This window comes from Anabrus simplex, chromosome 1, assembly GCF_040414725.1.
Source record: "Anabrus simplex isolate iqAnaSimp1 chromosome 1, ASM4041472v1, whole genome shotgun sequence".
Classification (NCBI taxonomy): Eukaryota; Metazoa; Arthropoda; class Insecta; order Orthoptera; family Tettigoniidae; genus Anabrus; species Anabrus simplex.
This window is the reverse complement of record NC_090265.1, coordinates 194,641,955-194,669,930: the sequence shown is the minus strand read 5'-3', so window position 1 is coordinate 194,669,930 and position 27,976 is coordinate 194,641,955.

The following is a 27,976-nucleotide window of genomic DNA, read 5'->3' as shown; positions in this document are numbered from 1 at the left end:
AGCCCCCATAACACGAGCTCTGGACTATTGGTATAATTAAGACTGTCCAATCGGTATATGCCACACAGTGGACATTTAATTGAATCGATATGACTTGCAACTATGCCATGGACTGACTTTGTGTTCTACCTTAAAGTCATTGTGGATGATAACCGCAAGAAATACGGTGTTATAAAGGCAGATGGACTTACTCTGTCACTGAGGTTGATGACCACATGATCATCCAAATTTATAGGCTGAAGTTAAACTAGTAGATGACCAAGGTTTCCACGTTAGTAAATCCCCCAGCACATCTGGTGCTCAACAAATCAAAGTAAAAGATAACAACAACAACAACAAACACTCACAACACTTGTGTTATTAAAGTCCCTTGCTATCGGACATGTTTCCTTAAACGTTACGTTAATAAGCTGAATTTTCCCAGCAAATAAAACTAAGATTTCCAGAATACATTTTCAAAGTATTCACTTGGTTTTAAGTTAATACGCAAAATACGGTTTTACTGGATTTAATAAATTAATAAATGAAGTAATCTCAAAATCCTTATTAACAGCAAATGTATCTATCCCGAACGAAGTTGTTTCTTTAAACTCCCTAGCTGTTTCAATTAAATTTACGTTGTCACTTGGACGTGTTCAGCAGAAACACTCCCTTAGAATATAATATTTTATATGGTTTATTCTCATATCTGTCTTGTTTCGCAGCTGGAATACGAAAGACATGGTCATAACTACCGGTACAACTTGTTTATTTCATGATGTCACTCAACAAGTTTACGTTATAACATTAAAAATTATTAAGACAATAGCTTGGATAATCGTAACCTTAAATCCTATAATCTGAATAAATGTACACAAAACGCAAAATAAAATAACCCATATCAATCACTTATAACGTCTACGGTTATCCCCTAGACTAATTCCAGTACCTCCTTCCGATATGATTTCATTCTGATGAGACTCAAGTGCCGTAATGCACCTCACCCAGACTCTAGGATGGATGGACTACTGTACCCCCAATGTGCTCCACAGGCATGACCTCATACCACACGAACCTACAATTGTGCCTTGGAAACCAACAACACCTCATCACGAACTCTATGTATTGACAAGCTATCGTGACATTCAAATAAGATAATCGCAGGATCTTGGACAATCCTCAACATGAAACAACATTGCTATAGATTCTCAAATTTTGACAACCCTGAAAATGGTTATTTACAACATAACACAACATCATATCACTTCCGTCCCACCTATAATGATATCAATTTCTCTACGGAACGATTCCCTTCTTAAGTAATGGAATCTAATTCTAAACATTTATTATAAATGACAAAATCTCAGTTACAATTCCTTTCTGGCTCGCTCGCCCTTCTCGTGTGACCTCTATGAAAGCAAACACGTTATCTCTTCTAATTGTATCAAAAATGGAATCTCGCCTCCTTGACAACTCGTGTGAAAGGCAATACTTAACCAACATAGAATATGCGGAAATGTTTTATTTAAAACGTCACTTGAATTGTTCCTAGCCACCACAGTTTCACGTGGTGAACTATGGAATGACCTTATTCCCATATTATTAAAATACACATATAAATCCTCGGGTTCCCTACAATGAAAAATCCCGGCAAAAAGTATCTCTTCAACACTACAGGATTTCAGCCACCTGAGCCACGTTTCCTCCTAACTCTGCAAAACATGAACCACTTGCTACCTCAAATTCTATACACGACAATAATACGGGATATCTCTCTTACGCGATCCACTATGCTGCCATATAAAACAATCTGTGACAAATTACCATCTCTCCTGGCATATCTAAGTCTGACAACAAAATGTTTCAAAACCGAAACCTACATCTTGACTTACAAAATTTTTACCGTTATTTTCTCCTCATCAATTCTACACATGTTTTAATAGACCTTTGGAATAACACTTCCCTTCCACAAACCATACGCCAGTTTCGCCTCGTACATTCCTCGACAAATTCTACACTTCCGGAACACATTACGGCGTGCTCACCGCAACAACTTGACAATCCATCATTACTACACAATCGCACTAAATGGTAAACCACGGATTACACTTACGGAAATTGCATTTTTACATTGAACATAATTTCGTGATAAAATAATATCTTAACATGGGCAAACAACAAATGTAGGAATAAACGTACGGAAATGATACTACGCTCTATACAAAACATTCGTTTTTCAACCATGAAATCTGCTACTGCACAACATTTCACATGCTAGTTTCGCGGCTCTACTGATTATTCAAGAAATATAAAGTGACCTTTCGTCGTATATCGCTGATATTTCCACGATAAAAGGGTGACCAATGTGCGTCACAGATACACAAATAAAATGGTGACATAATGAAATAAGCAAATGCACTTTACCAAGGGTAGCTTTCATACCTGGAAGTCGTGAGTGACCTTGCATCTTTACAGGCCCAGCAGCCTATCTCAATCTCTTATCTATCCATACCAACAGGTAGTGGCTTTACAAACCATGCTTTTCCTTTCATCAGGATTCCTATCCTGGGTGAAATATTTTGTGGCCTATTTTATATCATTCATCTGAAAATAATGACATATAAAGATATAAATACCCTTCACACGTTTCTTCCTTGCACGGACCGAACACGTTTGTGAAACCACCGATCCTCACAACCAATACTTTTTTATACAACAATGATATTTTCCAATTCAACTGCAGGATTTCGGCATTAGAATGACCGTCTGTTGCCTGAACCTAAATCTGAATCCAATTCAACTGCAGGATTTCGGCATTAGAATGACCGTCTGTTGCCTGAACCTAAATCTGAATGATGATTCCACATTTTATAATACCGTCGATTCACCTTCTAACCTACCTCTAGTTGGAGATGATGTTATAGCCACCTTCGGCCAAACCTATCTTCCCAAAAAGTTTGCAATGTTATTATGAAATTCGTCGAGTCGCCTGGACAAAATGGCCAATTGCAAATGGCACGGTGTGGTTTTATAAATTTTTCTCCCACTCCCACCCTGTTTGCATTTACCGCCAAAAGTTTACTGACACCGTTTTCACCCCACAGAAAATGCAATTAGGGCTGATTCTGAAATGAAAAATAATTGTTTAGTTTAGTAGAGGTGCTGATGATAAGAATTAAGGGTTTCTCTTAACAAATTTGAGTCCTTAAATTAACTCATAACCTAGGCACTCTATTTTGGTCGATGCAAGAGAGTTTAAACAAACAGACGCGTCCTTGAAGTAATTTTCTTTCTAGGGACACTTAGCGTCCTAACGTTTTTACACTAACAACCAAATTGTTTCATTTACGACCTCCTGACGTTTACCACTGCGGTTTCGTCGCCAATTCTTCTTAAAACGGAATTTCAGGAAAAATAGTTCCACGCCAAATTACTTTTATCCCTGCACAGTCTACACGTGTGAGTGATGTAATTTCTGTTGCGTGAGAATGTGAATTAACTCCCCCGTTCTGCATTGACTGTCTCTGGTCAGAAATATATATATATATATATATATATTTTTTTTGCTATTGGCTTCACGTCGCACCGTCACAGATAGGTCTTATAGCGACGATGGAACAGGAAAGGGCTAGGACTGTGAGGGAAGCGGCCGTGGCCTTAATTAAGGTACAGCCCCACATTTGCATGGTGTGAAAATGGGAAACCACGGAAAACCATCTTCAGGGGGGCCGACAGTGGAGTTCGAACCCACTATCTCCCGAATACTGGATACTGGCCGCACTTAACCGACTGCAGCTATCGAGCTCGGTGGGCCAGAAATAAAAATGTAACTAGGACTCCTCATGACCTGGCGCGCTGGAATTATATGGTGCCTCATGTAATGAATTTAGGAATCTGGCTGCTTATGACTCAAAGGTCAAGGGTTCAATACATACAGTATGCGGCAAAACAAACAGTGTAGAAATTACATACATGTTACAGAAATCGCAAGACACTTCATTATAACACGCAAGGTGACAAAGGTGACACGTATACAAGTGCGTGGATACAGGATGTGTTTAATATGTGCACCGTCAAATCTCACGCAATTCAGTATTGTCCTGTAGATTGTCGAACATATTGATGAACACTGGTTGCAGCAAGGAAGCAAGATAGACTATATATTCCCTCCTAATTCAGGGCTTACTGAGGGAATAAGGTTTCGGGTCAGATGACCAACCTGGAACGGACGGACTGATGCATAAGTGGATGAATGAATAGATGGATGGAGTTTGTACTATACTATTGGGCGTGAAATTAGATACCAGTAGACTGCCTGTAATAACCTATCATGGGTGCGAAAACCACACTGAGACTCACAGTCACATGTCCCGGGACCAGACTAAAAGCCATCTCATTTTGTATCTCTTATTTTCTTTCTTCATAATTGAGCATGAACTAAGAAATGTAACTCTAGAAGTTTGTGACATAAATGGAGAAAAGCTGTCATAAAAATGACTATTCTTTAAATCAAAGCTGCTGTATTTAGGGCACTGGAGGAATGGAGCTCATTCTACATAATAACCCCCTGCCAAGAGAGTGCCCTAAGCTGAGGAAAGAAAGCTGCTTCTCACTGGAATACAAAAGAGTAAATTGATATTTAATTTTACCTTGGGGTCACCATTAACCTTAAGTGTAAAACTTTAATGGACAATGTGTGAGGGACATAGTTATATGTTTTGTTCCATTCTTCACAGCATGTAATCCAGTGTTTTAAACTGAACATCGTGATATAGCTATGCTTGTTCGCTCAAGTTCGATTCCCGGTCAAACTTGTGACTCTGTAAGAGTGAACCCCACTTAGGAAACAGTACTGGACATAGAAGTGGTTTAAAATACCACTCTCGACCATTCAAGAAAAGATTTCATGTTGATTTCTATTTCATTTCCGATACCTGTCTTCGATGGCTGTTTCCATCCCATTATTAGACCCAGTTTAACCAAGTTCAAAGAAGTGAACTGAAAGTACAGGGTTGTTTCGTACGAAATGCCAGATTTCGGAATGAAGTGACTTTCATATTAAACAATACTGCTTTACCGGGTCATGTACGGGATTGTACAGTTTAAAAAATCTCTGGACAGTATAAAATAAAGTCCTCGATCTCTTCTGTCTGTTTGTCTCTGACGGCAAACATCAAGAATCACTGGATGGATTTTGATGCAATTTTCGCTATTCTATACTTCATTTTTCTGGAAAGGTGTATATAGAGAAACATTCATCTATGGCCAAAGGAAGCCGAGCAGTAACGATTTTAGTGAAGAAAGTCGAAGGAGAAACACGTACGCTGGCTAAACCATTAGAGATATGTCTGTACAATGGCAATAAGAATTGTTCGGCATTAACAGTCCTACAAAAACGTCCACGACAGAATATATCTAAAACATAGCCTATTATAGGGGTTTTTGTGTTACAGTTTGCAGTAAATAAATGAAGTGGCGTATGGCTTTTAGTGCCGGGAGTGCCCGAGGACAAGTTAGTCTCGACAGGTGCAGGTCTTTTGATTTGACCCCGTAGGTGACCTGCGCGTCATGATGAGGATGAAATGATGATGAAGACGACAGATACACCCATCCTCTGTGCAAACGGAATTTGGTGCACCACGGTTTAATTTCATTCCGTCTGTGAACATTTCCTTGCACAGGCTACACAGTCGAGTTGAGACTGGGTGTGACGGGGATGTGTTTGGTGTTTTGCTGTTAATTTCATCCACCTCGGCATTTTTAAATTTCCATCTATAAATATTTCGTTGCACATGCTACGACAAATTCATAGTTTTCCAGTGACTTCGTTTTCTATATGAAATCTATAACAAGGCGTGTGGCCTCTTGAGCGGTCTGGTGCAAGCCTTTTGAGTTGACACCCTATAGGCGACTTGTGAGTAATCCTTGAGGTAGAGGAATTAACCAAGGAAAGTTAAAAGTCTCCATCCCGTCCGGGAATCGAACCCAGTACCCCTTGGACCAAATTACAGAGTGCTAACCGATTAGATGGAGCCGGACTATCAAATCTAAGATAACCCGTCATGCCGAAACGGAATGAGAATATAGGTCGAAGTACTGCACCCATAGCCGTAAATGCTACAAGGGTACAGCACATTCCATTCGAGAAAAGAGCTTTTATCACGAAACAGTGAAACTGACCAACAAAGAAATTCTGGATTATCACCGGACAAAGCATGAATGACTTCACAAAAACATTGGGAGTAATCTTTCTCCAAATCCACTGCCCAGGTTCAAATATATTACTCAGCTGATACAGTAGTGGATAGTGAAGAAGCTGCTCGTTATCGTGCAGTATGTCCGACTCGTTGGCTGAATGGTCAGCGTACTGGCCTTCAGTTCAGAGGGTCCCGGGTTCGATTCCCGGCCGGGTCGGGGATTTTAACCACCATTGGTTAATTCCAGTGGCCCGGGGGCTGGGTGTTTGTGCTGTCCCCAAAATCCCTGCAACTCGCACACCACACATAACACTATCCACCACCGCAACAACACGCAGTTACCTACACATGGCAGATGCCGCCCACCCTCATCGGAGGGTCTGCCTTACAAGGGCTGCACTCGGCTAGAAATAGCCACACGAAATTATTATTATTATTATTATTATTATTATTATTATTATTATTATTATTATTATTATTACCGTGCATAATTACTAAATTCTGTACATCCTTCCGGCTTGCCACCAGACAAGCTGGTTTTGAATGTGATGGTGCCTATTAGGCCTATATTGTTACTTAATCTACATCTTTGTTGTTCCCTTTCCCAATCTCTGATGACCTTTTCCAAGATACAATTTAACAGCAGTGGTGAAAGGCCGTCTCCTTGTCTCCGACCCGTTTTTATTTCAAATAGTTCTGAGATTTCACCCATGAATTATTATTATTATTATTATTATTATTATTATTATTATTATTATTATTATTATTATTATTATTATTATTATTATTATTATTATTATTATTATTATTATATCCATCAAGTGCCATACATACCCTTGTTTATATTCCAGTGTTTATTAAGGCACATAAATCAAACATGAAGAGTCTAAATCGTTGTAGAGATGTTAAGCTTTGTGGTACACATAACACTGGTCAGTTGGCTCTTGAAGAAGAAGGTGAAGTTGTGTTGTGAACTTTGTTTTGAAGTGAGGCTGTCCACAGGCAAGACAAGTATAAAAGCCGGCGGGTAGGTTGGTCCCTAGCGACTGGACCCTGGTGCCTCATTTATCTACGTCTCTCAGACTGCCTGTCCGTCTCTCTGTTGTTACACCTTGAACAACGGAACAGGAAGGAAGTACACACAGTCCCACAGTTAATCCACATCAAGGACGAACTCTCAAAGAGACCATTTGGAGGATAAGTTGACAATAGGAACATCAAATTAAAAAGAGGACCAAGTCGATGACCTACATGCTGGGAGCGATTAACACGACAAAAAGAGAAATAACTTCACAGTACAGATTTTCAATTCAGTCTGTTGAAGTTGAGTAGCATGAACTTTAACAGAAAATGTTTTGCATTCCCTCGCAGAAACTGGAGGAACCGTTACTGGAAGAAGGTACTGCCTGGCTTGGACGATAATCGTATTAACACCCTGGGAATGGTGATCGGGAATGTAAAACTACAGCATCGCTGTGCTGTTACAATATACTCTTAAATGTATGCAGTGTTAGATGTTAAACACGCGTGTCCGAAATCGAGTCGTTTCAAAGAAAGATTTTAAGATATTTACTTAACAAAATTACTGGCAATTATTCACTTATGATGACAAAGTGTTAATTACTGCTATATTTGTAAATGGAAATTTCAGTAACTCGAATATTGAAGGAATATATTTTTCTAAAACCATAAGCTATAATACGTTATCGATCATTTCGAGTTCTTCCCCGTTGAAATCTTTATATGCAGCGAAACAACGCATACACAAATATTTTCTCCCAAAATAAGAAAGTTAGGGCATTCTATATCGCAAATTCTCCTCTCGACAGTTTCCGTATGGATAGGGGCGGTAGAATAACAGCCACTGTATCCCCTGCCTGTTGTAAGAGGTGACTAAATGGGCCAGAGTGGCTCTTACTCTTTGCCGACCCCTACTATATTAGAGCATTTTCACACAATTCGTCGCCCTATTCTTTCTTTGGCCGATATCTTCATTTTTGAATTGTCGGATCCCTTCCTTTCTTCTCTCTGATCAGTGTTATAAATAGAGATGTACGTTCTCTTAAAACAATAATTACAACAGCACCTTCTTTCGATTGCAGCTCGGAGAAAAGTGATGTAGACTTCAGTACATCAAAGAAAATATTTTTCATGCAGGAAGTTCCACTTTGTTTGAGTTAATTTTACATCTATTAATTTGCCTAGCTCATGGCCATTTCCATTAGTGTTAACGTTAGTATTGCATGAGAGGTGCCCATCTTACGTTTCAGTTCTCAGTTACTTTTCTATATAGACGAAGGTTAACAAGCGAGTACGTCGTCTCTTACAGGCGATGTGTCATAATGTCAGAGGCGAATGGAGGTCGATGAATTCTTTCACTGTGCAATGTAATACGTCACCGTTCCGTCCCCTCAATGACATAGGGGATCTGACGACGGGAGATGGATGGGCTCGGGGAGATGTAGGCATAGTAACCCAGAAGGCGAGGAGAGTGGGACGAAATATGCAGTTAAGGTGAACGAGATACACTGCCTACATGTGTGTGTGTGTGTGTGTGTGTGTGTGTGTGTGTGTGTGTGTGTGGATATGGTTACGATCTTATAACCGTTGTGTAACTTACAAGCAAACCTTGAGATGAGGAAGAAAAGAAGAAGACTGAATTCACTTTAAATGTTTTTATCGATTATGATGACTTTAATGCTTTCTTTTTTCTTTATTTCCTTCCTTCCTTCGTTCTTTCTTTATTTTATAATCCGTTCACCCTCCAGCGTTGGTTTTTCCCAGCGTTTGGATTCTACCTTTACCAGCTCAAGGGCAGTATCCTGGAGCGTGAGACTTCGGATCCGGGATACAACTGGGAAAGAGGACCAGTACCAAGCCCAGGTGGCCTCACCTGTTATTCTAAAAACGGGCCTTGGTGGGGGATGGGGAAGATTGGAAGGGATAGACAAGGATGAGGAAGGTAGCGACCGTGGCCTGAAGTTAGGTACCATCCCTGCACATTTGCCTGGGGGAGAAGTGGGAAACCATGGAAAACCACTTCGAAGATGGCTGAGGTGGGAATTCTCCACCCCTTCCTCTTTACTCAGTTGATCTTCGAGGCTGAGCGCACCCCGTTCCAGCCCTAGCGCCATTTTTCAAATTTCGTGATAGAGCCGAGAATCGAATCCGGGCCTCCGGGGTGGTAGCTAATGACACTAATCACTGCACCACAAAGGTGGACGACGTTAATGCTGTTGAGCTTAAATAAAGGTCGGGAATTCGTAGTTAACGGTTCCATGAACATCTACGTAAAATTTCTCTGGTAAACTGTGTGGGTGTGGTATTTGAAATTATAATTATGTCCTCATTCATATATCTGTTCTTGATCCACTTAAAGCATAGGGATGAAGTGAAATTCCTTTTCATTCGGTAGCTCATATGTTTCTTTACTCCTTTCCAGGTCTTCCCTTCCGTCGCAATCTCTATGACTCGATTTAAATGCCAGCCTCTTCTTAAAAACTCAAAATATTTCTAGCATTACTGTAGAGTTTGACGTGGTTTTGATTAGTCATATATCTAAGTAGATGTATATTTTATCCTTTATGAGGCGGTAGTGTACCGGCCTTCGTTTCAAAGGGCCCTGGGTTCGATTGCCGGCGGGACGAAGATTTTAACTGGGTGTCCTTAATTCCTCTGGTCGGGGACTGGAAATACACCGCTACGGCTGCGTAGCTGTGAGCTTGCATTCGAGAGATGTTGGGTTCGAATCTTTTTCTTTTTTTTTCTTTTGCCATTTGCTTTACGTCGCACCGACACAGATAGGTCTTATGGCGACGATGGGATGGGAAAGGAAGCGGCCGTGGCCTTAATTAAGGTACAGCCCCGGCATTTGCCTGGTGTGAAAATGGGAAACCACGGAAAACCATCTTCAGGACTGCCGACAGTGGGGCTCGAACCCACGATCTCCCGATTACTGGATACTGGCCGCACTTAAGCGACTGCAGCTATCGAGCTCGGTGGTTCGAATCTTACCGTCGCGTCGGCAGCCATGAGGTTGGTATTTTGTGGTTCTCCATTTTCACACCAGGCAAATGCTGGAGCTCTACATTAAACAAGGCCACGGTCGTTATCCTACCAATCCTATCCCTTTCCCATCCTTACGTTGCCGAAAACCTTCGATGTGTTAATGTGATATTAACCACTAGCAAAAAAAAAAAAAAAAAGGCAGAAGTGATACATCTTTCCGCATAGGGTTGGAAAAAGGAATTGAATCCGGGCGTAAAATTTAGCCTAAGCCACATCCATTGCCAATATAAATGGATTGGGAAAAAGAGGCTACGAAGAAGACGGTCTAAATGCCTATATATTTTTTTATTTTATCATTGTTATATTTGACAAAAGTGGTATAAAGGCGACTGTTCTGGTCATATTTTTTAGCCGATCTCCAACTATTTACTTGTTTTGTGGCGATACTGTGAGTGAAGTTTTTTTTTTTTTTTTTTTTTGCTTTACGTCGCACCGACACAGATAGGTCTTATGGCGACGATGGGAGAGGAAAGGGCTAGGAGTGGGAAGGAAGCGGCCGTGGCCTTAATTAAGGTACAGCCCCAGCATTTGCCTGGTGTGAAAATGGGAAACCACAGAAAACCATCTTCAGGGCTGCCGACAGTGGGGTTCGAACCCACTATCTCCAGAATACTGGATACTGGCCGCACATAAGCGACTGCAGCTATCGAGCTCGGTGAGTGAAGTTTTTCTGCTTGGTTATTTTTTTTTTTACCTCCCTTAGAGATATTACTTGCCTAAATGAGGAAACGAGTAGGGCCTACCTATCACTAGAAGTAATTTGTCAAAACAGAAAGGACAAAAGGATGTTAATGTTGGGGTGGTGATTATTGTTATAAAACTGGACAACCATCCTTCGTTAACATTGATAATCAGAGCGAAAATCGAAGCGGTTCAACGCTTCGAAGAATGAAGGTATCGGAAGGAGAAAGGCAAGGGTCATGAAGAGCGTCAAAATGAGACACCCTGGGCCCCGTAAAGCTAACACGTCGGGGTTTGAAGAATACAAGAGCGAACAAGAGAAGTCATACACTAGAGTTGAAAGTGAGGCGTCTGACACAAACCCAGACAGAGGAATCGTAGTCGTCAATCCACGCTCGCAAGTTGTCAGCCTCGTCCCCCCTTTTAGTCACCTCTTACGACGGGCAGGGGATACTGTGAATATATTCCTATCACCCTCACCCACAAGGGGAAATTTTAGGAAATGGCGGGTCTTCTAACCATAAAATGAGGTAATATTTCATTTCTTTTGGGTCATATTTCAAAGTTTTCATATCATTTGTTGGTATTTTTATTCCTTAAGTGCATGAGTATTTCCACACCTTATACATCATTGAAATATGGACAAAGTAACTCCTGTTCTTCTGACCTCTACGATATATTCCTAGATCTGCATCTTTTTGCTCTCAGCGCTCCCAGTCTAAGGCTGCCTTCTCAATTGCCCATTCCGGTTTCCCTAAGGAGTGTGCAATTCCGTGCCATTTCCTTATTTTAAATTTCAACTGCAACTGGATCCTGCTTTGTAGTTTCCAATAGGTTTCCATTTCACACAATATCTGGTCATCGTATATACAGTATAAAGCACAAGCAGCGGTTCAACAAGACTTGCATTCGTTTACTAAATGTAGATTACGCGCCAACCCGGAACCAGTCAAAATCAACCCGCAAAGCCAGTAAACACCACGTAGTTCGGAATGAATCGGTAGATGGTGGTACATATGGAGAGTAAGTACAATAGCGGTTGCTGATTCTTAAGCAAACAGTGATTAAATCCACTTTAGAGTGTGGGAGATATTACATGCACTGTATTTCACACTTTCAATCACTTCACAAACCTGTAGGTTTATTTCAACTGGATCTATGATCCTTCCCACCACTGATAGTTATTCATATTTATGAGGTGACAAAGTAACGAATGAATTCTGACCTCCCCCAGTCTCTGTGCCGTCACCCGTATTCGCGGAGCATCAAGAATTGTTTGATGTTCGTGAGCTAGTAAATATCCATGCATTGTTGAGTCATTTGACTTGTAATTTTCCATGTTTCGCATGTACGGTATAGACGAGGAATAATTTTATATTAGTATTGAACATTTGAAGTTCAATTTATTTGAAAGTGATACAGTTTTGTTATTAAGGTTAGGGCTGATAAGGAGCAATAACCTGGTTAACTAGACTTGACTGATCTGAGGCTGCACCATAAGTGCACCGACGTCGGGAACAAAGCGTTCGTTCATCTTTTGCTGCCTGTTGAGGCAGTCAAATGGAACATGATTTGCTAGGAATAAAAATGGGAAACAGTGAAATACTGTTGTAAGATCTGGTTACGATGGGATCCGAACCTACTTGTCGCGAGTGGTCGATCACGCGGTCTAGGAGTACCAAGCCTGTCTGTTATCTGGTTGTTCTCGCTTCAATTTTCACATGAAACAGAGGTCCATTAAAGTATACCACACATGTCACCCACTATTACGAGACAATCGACAGGTTATAGATAAAGCAAATGAGAAATTTTCACAATGCCACACTCGTCTTCAAGCAACCCCGCTGTATCTTACCTCAGATCTTGGCTACCTCTCCTCCGCTTATCAGCAATACACTCGATCTAACTCCTTTCTTACCCTACCCATAAATCGAACATCTGTGTACAGTATAACAGTTCATTCGAAGTGTCTGGTGCCGGGTTATGGAATTCTCTCCCGTTGGATGTTAGGAACTGCACGACATTAGCCTCTTTTGGAAGATCATGCCGGGAATTCATCCTAAGTGTACAGCCAGGTTGTATGAATGCGTGGATGAATGTTAGAATGAATGACGTAGTACTTAAGTATTTGCATAAATACATAAGTTACTTGTATTAAGACACACTAAACACGTAGAACATTAGTTTCCTAAGTATAGTACCAATGGTGTATATTATATTATAACTTACTTGTTGTCCGCCTCTGTGGTGTAGTGGTTAGTGTGATTAGCTGCCATCCCCCGAGGCCGGGGTTCGAGGCCTCGAGAGGTCAACTGAGTAGAAGTGGGTTCGATTCCCACCTCGGCCATCCTCGAAGTGGTTTCCGATTCCCGGCTCTGCCACGAAATTTGAAAAGTGGTACGAGGGCTGGAACGGGGTCCACTCAGCCTCTGGAGGTCAAGTGAGTAGAGGTGGGTTCGATTCCCTCCTCAGCCATCCTGGAAGTGGTTTTCCGTGGTTTCCCACTTCTCCTCCAGGCAAATGCCGGGATGGTACCTAACTTAAGGCCATGACTGCTTCCTTTCCTCTTCCTTGCCTATCCCTTCCAAACTTCCCATACCCCCACAAGGTATATCTAATCTACCCAATGAAATGCCTTGGATAGGTCAATCGCGATCTCCTTCAAAGGGTGTTTTAGCTGTCTCTCCCTGTCTTCAGATATGCTTCTGTTATTGTGAGTGATCGGTGTTCCAAGGTAGTCAAACTGCTCTATTCACTCGATTTTTTCTGATCTCTTAATGTTTTTTGCATGTGTTTGACTGGATTTACGTATTACCAACCTTGTGATCTCTTTTACATGAATTTTCAGATCCCATTTGGGTAATATTTGCCCTAACTCATGGATCATTCTGTCCTTTCCATTTATTTCTAAGCTTGCATTGGGGAAATGATGAGTTCGAACCTCATCGTCAGTAGCCCTGAAGATGGATTTTCCAAGGTTTTCGCACTTTCATAACACGACTGAACCATGACTATTACCTTTCCAGGATTATCCATTCGCTGACAAAGAATGCATGCGTTATGTTTATGTTAAAGCCCTCGCAATAAAATGAATAGTACTTGAATATTCCTTTCCTTCATTCATAAAGTCAAGAATCACTGGCTATATCTTCAGAATTCCAATTATTTCATGGTGATAAACCCACCATTTTCTCTATAAAGGGGCCATATTTCCACGCTTCCTAAATCAATGTAATTTTTTTTATCGATATAAATTGCTGGAGGGCGGTTTCTTCATCTTGCGTGCCCGGTCAACCCGCGCCCATCAAACTGTTTTTGTTTTGTTTTGTTGTTCGGAGGGTGGGGTCTAAAACAACACCTGTGATTAGTTCATGGTCCGCACGAAGCTGGGAGGCTGGGGCGTACCTCACATTTGTCAGCCGCCTGCCTTCTCTCCTGTGCTTTCAATTACCTTCCTGCTTGTCGGCCTACGGGTTTGAGTCCAACCACTGGCACTCAGAAATAACCACCTCCGTATAAGGTAGAGGTCAAGGATCATGAGAATGTTCAATACTTCTTGGCCATGAGAGAAGTGCCGAAGTGTAAATCATGTTTTTGAAGTAGGCACATGTTTTACTAACAAGCATTTCCGTTTCACTGAATGCCATAGGTTTTGGCCAATTAAATAACTTATCGGATACCTGCTAACTATGATTTAAATGGTTCTTTTCCTTAACATCCTTTCGTCGTGTAAATAAATTAACTGACAAAAATGTCATGCTCCAGGAAGGAATTTTGATAACTGCATGAAAACTGATATCGATAATTGAAACATTGATGTATGTAAATGACTACAATATTAGAGCAAAATATTAATTTTATTGCCGAACACTGGCTACCTGCATTGAGGCTCTAGTAGCCTGCTGGTCCACCTCTATCTATACGGCTGGGCATGGAGGCAAACAGGTATCCAGCGCCCTTGTTTGCTGTGACTTGTCCTCTAGCTAGGCTGCTGAAGTTGGCATTCCAGGTGATCCCAGAATTGTTCGCTTGGTGAAACATCTGGAGATCGCGCAGACCATGGCCGTGTGACAAAGAATTCCTGTTACACCCTTCCTGTGTGCGGCCGAGCATTATCCTGCTGGAATAGACCGCTTGGAGTGCTGTGATGAGTGGCAGGAGGATGTTCGGCACATATCGCTGCGCCGTTATTGGCCTTTGTATCACTAGTAGGGATGACCTTCCGTCGTATGTGGTACCTCCTCCCCCCCCCCCCAGACCATCATACCAGCACCAGCAGAGGGTGCCGTGTGTTAGCGCCACAGCAAACGCAGGATTGAGGCGCGCACCACGGGGTTTCCAGGCACGAATATGGCCATCGTCAAGGCACAGAGATCCAGGATTTTTCACAAAATACAACCCGGTTCCTGCCTGTAGCAGTCCATGTCTCTTATTCTCGACACTACTGCGAACGGTGACGACAGTGAGCGGGTTTCAGTGGCAGAACAAGTAGACTAATGAACTCCGTGAGACTAAATAATTTCAGCCGTCCGGCTCCATGGCTAAATGGTTAGCGTGCTGGCCTTTGGTCAAAGGGTTCCCGGGTTCGATTCTCGGCAGAGTCGGGAATTTTAACCATCATTGGTTACTTTCGCTGGCCCGGGGGCTGGGTGTACGTGTTGTCTTCATCATCATTTCATCCTCATCACGACGCGCAGGTTGCCTACAGGAGTCAAATTTAAAAAAAAGACCTGCACCTGGCGAGCCGAACTTGTCCTCGGACACTCCCGGCACTAAAAGCCATACGACATTTCATGTTTTCATTTCAGCCAAGTGGCTGGATACGGTTCTGGCCAACTAGGAGCCTGTAACGATGGCGTTACCTGTCTCTGGATGGTGGGCGACGAAACGGATCTGTACGTTCTTCTCGGAGGAACCGACGAACGTCTCTCCTCGTGTTCAGTCGAGGGAGTCCTGAGTTCGCTCGCTCACGTGTCCACTGGTCCCAACACGCCCTAAGGCCGGGCGCACATTGGGACGCAGGCGAAGCAGCTAAAGCAGCGCAGCGCAGAGCAGATTTTTGTAATCCACACAAATCATTGCACCATCGCAAGTTGACAGACAGGGCAGGTCAGAGCAGAGCAGATCAGTTCTGCACCTACTTCCGCCTACCACGCGCAGTCTTCGAAACACAGTTTCCTGCGCACGTGTCGCGTAGTTAGTTGAGTAGTTGAGACATGGAGGGAAAAATGGTCGAAGCCGTGCGGTCGTACCCTGTTTTATACGATGTGAATCATATGGACTGTGTGAATAACAAATTAAAACTAGATATTTGGAGCGAAATTGCCAAGGACGTGAATGTTAACGATGGTAAGTAGGCTACTATCAAAACAATTTATTCACAAAAACTCTTTAGAAAATACTTTAGGAAAAGGACAAATATGTAGAAAACGAATAATCGTAATACAATAAGTCATCTACGTAAATACGAAAATTAAAAAGAAATTAAACAATCTGAAGAATATGCCAGCACACCAGGCAATAATTCGGCTTCCCCAGGTATATTTTTGACGTTGCATAGAAGACTGAAAAAGGGGAACAATGCCAGTTACCTGGAATTTCTAGTCATCGTAGTAAGTCGGTATTTCTCTCTTGAAACTTTATCCGCTTGCCACGGCACACTTCCTACCGTGTTGAAATAATTGGTAAACTTCTGCCTCACTATAAAAGCACTAGATGTACTCCTCTTGTGTACCAATGGAAGCAACTGGTTCTCAGGCATTTTGACAATGTCCTCATCTGCATTATTTTCAGGCAAAGTGTTGTATCTCAGAAAATTATACAACACACAAGCCGCCTTTATGACTTTATCAACACTGTCAATTTTGATCTCGAATGGTTTTCAGAAAACACGGAACCTGGACCCCAGTGTGCCAGAAGAACATTCAACAGTTTGCCTTGCTCGCGACAGCCTGTAATTGAAAATCTTATTTTCATAGTTTTCGGTTACGCTTTGTTTGGGATACGGCCTCATTAATTTTTCAGACAGTGGAAAGGCCTCATTATCAACAAAAACGTACGGCAACGGTTCTACAAAATTATTCACAAATGCTGGAAGTGGGATTTTCAAATTTTGTTCATTCGGAACTTAAGATCATTGTTGCTAGCCATTGCTCCTTCCTTCTGAGAACTGACGCGCGACTGCGTGGCAATGTGCGCTCACATACACTTCGCAGTTTCGTCAGAGCTACGCTGTCCTGACCTGATCTGCCCTGCTCTGCGGCCGTCTGCTTCTCAATGTGCGCCCGGCCTAACAGTCTGATCAGAACGGTATATAGGTTGCTGATGATTCGTCGGATACATGGTCCAAACTACCGCATTCCAGTAATGAGTCCCGTCTCAAACTCTGTTAAGTGGGTAAGTTACCTTCGATTGCGTCGCGGAGACATGTCTAATGGTCGACGAGGTTTACACAACCGGTAACAACAGTACCCTACGTTTGGTAATATTTATTTTGTAACAAGTTTCTATAGGTCACACCGACACAGAAAAGTTTTATAGCGACGATGGGATAGGAAAGAGCTAGGAGTTAGAAGGAAGCAGCCGTGGCCTTAATTAAGGTACAACCCCAGCATTTACCTGGTGTGAAAATGGGAAACCACCGAAAAACCATCTTCAGCGCTGCCGACAGTGGAGTTCGAACCTACTATCTCTCGAATGCAAGCTCAGAGCTGAGCGCCCCTCACGACACGGACAACTCGAAGGTCATTTATTATTGAGCGGCCGTTCACATACATAGGATTACACTTAATTTTATAGACGTAGGCGTCCACAATTAATCGGTTTTTTTATTTGCTTTTGACAAACATATCACCAGATGATAGCATTAAACAGAATAGTGATTCACTTTTTCTAGTGACATGTAACATTTAGCAGACATAGATGTGCTTTTTTTTCTTTTTCTTTTTTAAGCATAACGCTTGAGTAGCCTTAATGAGCCCTTTAGACCGCGTATGAGAGCAGGTTTACGACCTCTTGTGACGAAACCGTTCAACTAATCACGTTTCTACACTAATCATTTGACTGTCTGTATGCCGAGGTTTGTAGCAAACTGGCAATTTCTTCCTTGCGAATTTGAACTCTACCATTACCATCGACAGTCTGGAGGCTCTGAGTGCGATTACTGTCTAGTCAAAGGATTTTAATTTTGGACTGAGGACAGGAACGATGTTTTTTCCGACGAGTGAGTCCAACTGAGGAGGCTCAGTTATGAGAGGCAGCGGACCCGGTCGTGAAAAATAAGCAAAACTGTCGAGGATATCGTCCCGTAGACCACGTGACACTACAATATCTGCAGGCTGGCTGGCTGAGCAGCAGTCGTGTTGGCAGACTAGGTCCTTAAAGGGCTGTTGCGCCACGGACCTTTTGGTTTGTCTTGCTATTCTATAATAAGCCAGAACCCAACGACATGAAATCTGTCACATTTAGATATTCTCCAAAGCAGGCCTTCGATTCCATCCGCGAACGAATCCACTATCTTTGGAACAGATGGATACTGACCATCATACTGCTCCATTGATAACGGAACACTTCAGTACTAGACAGTTCCTAATTCTGAGGTAATTTTGTTGGATGGAGGCTGATTAACCCACCAGATATTTGCAACATGCTTCATCATCTTCTCCCTTACCTGGGTCGGCACTTTGTATGGATTTAGCCCATATTTACGGCCGGATGCCTTTCCCGACGCCAGCCCAATGTGGAGGAATATATTCAATAGAGCATGTTTTTCTTGTGTTTTCTAATGTAGTGTGTTGTGAGTAAATGAAGATTTTTATTAAGATGAATACAAACACCCAACCGTCCAAATTAGAGTAATTAACAAGACAAAATAAATTCTTCGAACCAGCTGGAAATCGAATCCGGGACCCCCTGAACTCTCTGACCATTCATCTAAGGAGCCGGTCACATCTTTAACACGATAACAATTTAAATATGAACTGCCGGGAAACTTTTTCGCCCTTCAAAACCCGACAACGTTAGCCGGGATGGAACTCGTTAATTGCGGATCATGTGCCAGACAGTATACAATTGATTCCCAGAGGCAGCTTGAATCTCATACAAAACGAGTCCTGTTGATAATCACAGTTTTTCATCAATTCGGAAGTTCCACACAAAACTCATACCGGTACCTTTAGTAATGAGGTTGAAATAACTTAATGATTGAATGGTACAGAAAAATAGTTTTCTTTAGTTTGACGAGGTTGAAAATGTACCATGAATTCCATTTATCATCACACTCACAACTGGTTTTTTTTCGATGATGACAGGAAACGTAGCCCTAGCATGTGCCTAGAGTGAAAATGGCAAACCACGGCAATGGAACTCGAATCTACCATCTCCCAACCGCACTCTTATAGCCACACGACAATTGCTTCATACAGACGTCTTTTACGATCATAAGGAAAGAGGATGGTGACATTTCATAAATATTTAAATATGTAGGCCTCATTTTGAGGCAATAACCAATGGTTTAAACATTAACCGTCAAATATTGATAATAAATGAGGAAATATATTGATTGATTCAAATATGGCGACTTTGAATTAATTTGATCACCAGCTCCATGTACTTGTGAGTGAATTCGTTGTATTGTGGTCTGTAACAACACGGAACGAACATAGTACACTGTTCTGAAGTGTAAGTGGAAAGCGACACACGTTGTTATCCAGTACAAAGATCATTATGAATTTGGAGAACAAATTTGTATTAGAGTTAGAAAGTTTGAAGACTTTTGTAATGTAGCTTAATACTATAGGGCCTAAGGCTGCCGCAAAATGGTCGTGCGATATTGTTTTTCTATACCAAATAATATTATTATAATTAGCTTCTTGTTCAGTGTCATAGGTATAAGAGAAAAATCAAGTACTTACTGCTCACTTTTACCTGTTTTTACGAACTCCAAACTCATGAAACACTCAGATCGCACTAAACTTTATTTAAGTGGATGATGGTGCCATCTTTAGATAGAAGTAAAAATTCTTTTTGGTCTGATATATGGAAGTACTTTCCGTGAAGCTTAAATCATTTATGATTTGTCGTGTGTCACTTCTTCAAGGACAAATGTTCACTTATTCTAAAGCAATGTAACCGAGAAAATGGCTGGGCGATTTGGGTCACGTAGCTACCTGTACTGGTATCAGCTTGCATTCTGGAGATAAAGGGTTCGAAACCCACTGTTGGCAGCCCTGAAGTTGTTTTTCCGTGGTTTCCCGTTTTCACACCACGCAAATGCTGGGGCTGTATCTTAATTAAGCCAACGGTCACTTTCGTCCCACTCCGAGTCCTTTCCTATCCCATCGTCCACATAAGACTTCTGTGTCAGTGCGACGTAAAGTGAATGGTAAAAAGGGAAAAAAAGGTAACGTTAAGCAAAGCAATGCCATCTCCGTATGGACTATGAAGACCCTCGGAGTCAGAAAGAGGAGCGAAATATAAAGGTTTCCAGTGCCCATAATCGCGGTGCTAAGTGGGATAGCGTAGTTAGCACAATGCCTGGCCACATTTTGCCGTTAGAAATTAACCTGGTGTAGGCCGAAGAAATCTTAGAGCTGTGTCTTCAGAGTCACTAAGGGGACAGTGGTGGTGGTTGGGGTGGTGGTGGTGATTATTGTTTTAAGAGGAAGTACCACTAGGCAACCATCCTCTATATAGGCCTAACACTAATCAGAGAGAAAAAAAATTGAAGGGATCCGACACTTCGAAATATGAAGGTATCGGCCAAAGGAAGACAAGGGCTACGAAGGAAATGAAAAACGCCCTAGACCTCGCAACTTAATACCGTCGTGGTGTCAGAAAAGAACAAGAGTTGATCAAGGGAGGTCGGATAAGATAGATGAAAGCGAGGAGCCTGGCACAAGTAAGTGGAAGCAATGCCAGGGCTCAGATCAGGAGCCCATGATCGCCAACACGCTGCCAAGTTGAGAACACCTGGGACCCCTTTAAGTCCCCTCTTACGACAGGCAAGGGATATCGTCGGTATTATTCTACCGCCCCCACCCAAAGGGGGAATTTTGTTGGTATTTTGCTTTACGTCGCTCCGACACAGATAGATCTAATGGCGACGATTGGATAGGAAAGGCCTAGTAATGGGAAGGAAGCGGCCGTGGCCTTAAATAAGGTACAGCCCTAGTATTCGCCTGGTGTGAAAATGGGAAACCACGGAAAAACCATCATCCGGGCTTCCCGGATGCAAGCTCACAGCTGCGTGCACACCTAACCGCATGGCCAACTCGCCCGGTGAAAAGGGGGAATTACGGTGACATACAGTTGCCTTGGTAGATCAGTGGTACAGTACGATCTGAAGTTCTCAGCTTCGAGTCCAGTTGAGGTAATCGATTTATGGAGGACGGACAAAAGTCCTAGCACCCCATGTCAGTGCTGTTGACATGTTGAAGATCACTGTAAGCCACACCACAAAATTAAATGAAATCGAACCTTAGAATCTGCATTCTGGTTCGTCGCCATAAGACCTATCTGTGTCGGTGCGACGTAAAGCCCCTAGCAAAAAAAAAAAAAAAAATAGAATCTGCATTCTAGAATTCCATTTTCGTCGCTAGACAGCAGCACAATGGGAATATCAAAATTGGAAAGCAGGCTGCCTTGATGACACCACATTTGTAGGTCTGAAACTCGGTAACCGAGGCCGTATAATAATAATAATCTATATAAATAAAATTGTTTCTGTTTGTCTGTTTGTCTGTCTGTTTGTCTGTTCCACCATCACGTCGAAACGGCTGGATAGATCTCAACCAAACTTCATATTTAGAGTATACTGACCCCGGGGAAGGTTTCGATATGCATATCATTTTAAAATCTTTGAAAAGACGGGGGTTTTATAGGAAAAACGGTTTTCCTCCATTTTCTCTTATACTATTATAGGCAAAATATCGAATTTGTCGTATAAGGACGAGACAAAGCTCAATTTAATCCTCTTGACGCAAAGAACAAAACTCGGTAAGCCCTACGGGCCCGAAAACCATGTTTTAAGGCCCTAAAACCAACCGTTACGGAGATATTGGCACCACACTACCCCTGCTCTAGGAATCGGATAAAGAAATGAACTGCCGTAACCATGGCAACGTCAGCTCCAGGATTCTAGAGCAGTGAGATTATGCATGTACGTTTGGGCATAGCTGTCAACCAAAATAGGTACAAATAAGACTTAATATCTGGGAAAAAAATATACTGTTGTGTAAGGCACTCATAGGACTCCTTTGGGCGGGGATGGCAAGGTGGTGAAGAACGAGTGTAAAAATCTATATAAATAAAATTGTTTCTGTTTGTCTGTCTGTTTGTCTGTTCCACCATCACGTCGAAACGGCTGGATAGATCTCAACCAAACTTCATATTTAGGGTATACTCATCCCGGAGAAGGTTTTGATATGCATATCATTTTAAAATCCTTGAATAGACAGGGGGTTTATAGGAAAACCAGAATGGTTTTTCCACCATCACGTCGAAACGGCTGGATAGATCTCAACCAAACTTCATATTTAGAGGATACTCATCGCGGGGAAGTTTTCCATATGCATATCATTTTAAAATATTTGAATATATGGGGGGTTTATAGGAAAATCAGAATGGTTTTTCCACCATCACGTCGAAACGGCTGGATGGATCTCAACCAAACATTGTATTTAGAGTATACTAATCCCGGGGAAGGTTTAGATATGCATATCATTTTAAAATCCTTGAATAGACGGGGGGTTTATAGGAAAACCAGAGTGGTTTTCCCACCATCACGTCGAAACGGCTGGATAGATCTCAGCCAAACTTCATATTTAGAGTATACTCATCCCAGGAAAGGTTCCGATATGCATATAATTTTAAAATCTTTGAATAGACGGGGTGTTTATAGGAAAACCACAGTGGTTTTCCTCTATTTTCTCTTATACTATTGATTTTCTGTAAACTTCGTTTACCGTACGTGAAACGTCTCTTCATTATAAACAACTTTCGTTATGTTCATAATTTACCTTACTCTTCACATGACGGAGAAATTTACAATTTTCTGCTGGTATCATGCTCTGCATTTAGTGACCGACAGACCGACAACGAACCTACAGGTTACCATGGCAACGTCTCTGACTGCATGCCAGTAGGGAAGTAACGTATTGCCATTTTCCTCATCATGCTTTTAAATTCGTGGTTGTTCCTTGGGTAGATGGCAAGAGAGGCATCAATCGGCTCATCTGCGGGATATTGGCGGAATATCGTTGGAGGTTATAACCGCCCTCGAATAGATTAAGTAATAACACCATTAGTCATCTTCATATTTGTTTACCTAAGAATCACTGAACCTAAATTTCTCCTCTGTTAGCGCTTTATTATATCCATAACTCACGGCATTTATTTATTTGTCGTTATCCGGCTGTCCTCAGTTATAATCCATTTTCTATTAGTTTCAACATTCTTAACTGTATTATTTTCTTCCTTAATTACGCCGTATGTACGTGAATGCTAGAAACTACTGGATGCATTTCCACCAAGATTCGTATTTAGAATACACCTGTCCTTGATAGGTTTCAGGGCAAATATTGTTTCTAAATCCCTGAACTAACTGGGGGTTTATACGAAACCGAAACAGTGATTTTGCACTTCCAAAAAATATACACAACAAAAGTTTATGGAAGTCTACCTACCTTGGTAGAAATTAATGTCCAAACCTTTTTTTCTCATGTGCATCATTTCGATACGAGGATCAATAAGGGAGATATCATTAAAGGACCGTTTTTCTGTACAAGTCCCATCGGACTTAACTCACGAGCGGGTGCGTGTAAAGCGTATTCCTTACAACTTGAAAACTACTGAAGACATTCGAAACAAAATTTATATTTAGCATCCACCTGTCCAAAGGTAGGTTTTAAACGTAAATAACATTTCATGTTCCGGAATGGACTGGCGGTTTATAAGGAACCGAAATGGTGATTTTACTCTTCCACAATATATACAGAACAAGACCAACCTGACTGGAAATCGACCAAACCTGATGGAATTCCACCTCTAAACCTTTTTTTTCATGTGCATTTTTTCGTCAGGAGGATTAATAAGGGAGATATCATGAATGGTCACTTTTGCAGGTTAAGTCCAGCGGACATAGCCCAAAAGGTGTTTTACATGGAGCAGATTCCTTATCTATATAAATCAAATCGTAACGACTGTGTACCTCTACACTGACTATTTTGGCGAAATTTTCGTACAGCTTTCCGTTTAAGGGGTAATAATAACAATCTCCATAATTTTTGATTTCCTGAAAGTCCTAATTTTTACCCGCCTCGCCCAAAATCCACATTGTGGCATAATCTGCCAGAAGAAAAAGAAGATAATTGAAATTTGACAAAATTATACGTTTTAGCCTGTAACGAATGAAAAATCCTATATCATTAAATTTTTCATTTTTTATCCCCGAAGAATATCGAAATATGCAGGCAATTTTAATGATGGTGCAGACCTTCGGAAATTCCTATCACGTAACGGATTGCACAATCTCCGTTCAATTTGGAATGATCTACAACCTTGGTCTTATGACTTTATGCCGTATCTGTATCCCTTTTACGTTTGATTTTTCTCTATTAATCGATGTTAAGTCAATTTGGAATTTTCACATGCATTATTCATACTTTCAATTACTTATATGAAATACAGAATCATCAAACTCTTCACGAAAATTGGCCCACTCAGTAGCCATATGTGAGCCAAATGCTACGTATGTAGCTGTCACATTATTATCCGAAAAGTAATGTAATGTGAGATGATCTTACAAAACCTTTACCCTGTTCCACGTTTCTAAATCTGACCCAAGAATAGATGACATATCATTGGACCAGCCATTTAGGCCACTAAATCCGGCGTGTCTTATGGTATAATCCTTTGTCGATATGACGTACGTTTAGTAGCAGTTAATCTGTAAATGAAGGTCTTCAATATTGTAAACACGCATATACTTTCGTATGTCGATCTATATACATTCACTGATGTCGATTTAGCGATCGAGAAAGGGTCGGTCTGCTATTGTAATCAGTACTCCCCACACCGACTTTGACTGGCAGTAGGAAAGGGTTCCTTCTCCAACTCCTGTGTAACTGTCATTAGTAAGGAAGGCCTACAATTGTAATGAATAGTTCCCTTCTCGATTTGACTTGCAGAAGGTAAGTGAGCATGCAGTTTTGTTTAAAATTCCCCTACCCGATTGTGTTTGGCAGTAGGCAAGGGTGCCCGCCATTATAAAGAAATGTACTCATCTAAAATGTTATTGGCATTAGGCATATTGGCCTGCTATTTTGATGGAAACTCACCAACTTGGTGTGACTGGCAGTACGCTGGCTGGCAGTAGGAAAAGGGGCCTGTCATTATAATGATAACTGCACAACTCAATTTCGAGTGATAGTAGGGTAATTGCCTGCCATTATAATAAAAACTGTAATCTGTCTGAAGGTAGGAAAGGGGGGCTGCCATTTTAACGAAAACTCCCCAAATCGATTCTGTCCGCATAGTAGGCAATGGGGCCTGCAATTATAATGTAAACTTCCCAACCTGATTGTGAATGCCAGTAGGCAAGTGAGCCTGCCGTTATATCACAAATCCGTAACAAACACTTTACATTGGAAACGTACGGGGACCTCCCCATGCTCTTTCTCGGATAACGCTAAGAGACATGCAATTTTAAAACTATCTTATTTACTGCATGTACACTATTTACTTCGATATTCGAATACAATGTAGAATACCGTAGCGAAGCACGGGTACATTCGCTAGTAATAATAATAATAATAATAATAATAATAATAATAATAATAATAATAATAATAAATTATTATTATTATTATAATTATCATTATATTATATTATAATAATAATAATTAATTAATTATTATATTATTATTATTATTATTATTATTATTATTATTATTATTATTATTATTATTATTATTTTTATTATTATTATTATTAATGTTCGGCTCGCCAGGTGCAGGTCTTTTGATTTGACTCCCGTAGGCGACCTGCGCGTCGTGATGAGGATAAAATGATGATGAAGACATCACATACACCCAGCCCCCGTGCCAGCGAAATTAACCAATTATGGTTAAAATTCTCGACCACCGGGCGAGTTGGCCGTGCGCGTAGAGGCGCACGACTGTGAGCTTGCATCCGGGAGATAGTAGGTTCGAATCCCACTATCGGCAGCCCTGAAGATGGTTTTCCGTGGTTTCCCATTTTCACACTAGGCAAATGCTGGGGCTGTACCTTAATTAAGGCCACGGCCGCTTCCTTCCAACTCCTAGGCCTTTCCCATCCCATCGTCGCCATAAGACCTATCTGAGTTGGTGCGACGTAAAGCCCCTAGCAAAAAAAAAAAAAAAAAAAAATTCTCGACCCTGCCAGGAATCGAACCCGGGTCCTCTGTGACCAAAGGCCAGCACTCTAACCATTTAGCTATGGAGCCGGACATTATTATTATTATTATTATTATTATTATTATTATTATTATTATTATTATTATTATTATTATTATTATTATTATTATTATTTCATGTCGTCCCACGGTCACGTGGCCACAATACAGTTACTACTGATCTCCACTGAACCTGATATTTATCGTTTTGCTGGCGAACACTGATGAACTTTCCATTAAAATGGGGCAGGAATGGACGAGAACTAGGAAGGAAGAGGTGGTGATATTAATTAACGCACATCCTTGGCGTTACCTGATGTGAAAATAGAACATCACGAAAGACGTACTTCAGGCCTGCTGATGTTGGGGTTTGAACCCGCCATTTCTCGAATGCAAGCTAACAGCTGTATGACTCGTACCCCGTACACAGCTCACTTGGTAAAACCAAATACTTTTTCAATGTGAACGAAAGAACAGAATACAGACTGTAATATATTCTTTACAAATATAGGCTCATTTTGTACTGGTAGCTCGCAAACTTCCCAATTATTTAGAGCAAATCCTTTTCCTTCGTGAGAAAGTTTGTTGACTGAACCAAGCCATGCCTACGAAACGGACAACATAATTATGCTGCTACATTGTAACTTTTCAAGTAAACTCAACTTTGGATTAGCAACACTAGACTAATGACTTATACAATATGCGTGCAACGAAAAGAATCAAACTGTCCAGTCAACTTTCCGTTATTTGTTCTGCTGTTCGACAACAAAAAATAAACGAAGTTTTCAAAGCACATCTGTTTACCTCAGGGTGAAGTAACTCCTCCGTACAGTCGACCCGAGTAGACAACTTCCCTTTCGACGATATCATTGATCCCTCATTTTCAGTTCCAAAGATAAATAATTGTTCTTTCTTTCACGTCAGCTAACCAACAAAAATGCAGAAATGAGTATCAAGTTTTCTTGCTTAAACTTTATGTTCTGATTAATTCCATAACTATGTTGTCTGCAGATAGCCCATGTAACTGTCAACTTGAACCCAACTATCGGTACCCATGATCTCTACTTCTTATACCACGCACTTCAACGTTTGTTGAGGCGCCGGCCACTACCATCCGAGCCCATAACTTTTTCCACTGTAACAACATCAAAAACCTACACTTATTAGTGCAATATTAAATCGCAAACAAAAAATTGTATGCGGTCGTGTTTTCAATTTATTTATTGTCTTTCCAAAAATGACTAAGGATAAACTTAATTTTTTCGTGATAATGGGACTTCGTCCGTGAATCAGTGGCCTCCAGATCACAGGTTCAAACCCGACAGAGGTAGTCAAATTTTTGAAGGGCGGAAAATAGTTCATTCTCACTCCACGTCGTATGATGTCGTCGTGTCAAACATCTCCAGTGGCACAATTGGTGCTTACCGCTCATAATACACTTAAACTCAGCCGCAGATCGCTGAGATCCGTCTCTGTAATGCATTTTACAATAGGAGTGCGTAAATACGTCCTGCAAAGTTGCATTCCTACAGTAAGGTTCAATTTCCTTTACGCCTGGACGTACGAAAATGAACACAACGAAAATTGTTCTGATGGACTGCATATCCACATGTGGCTG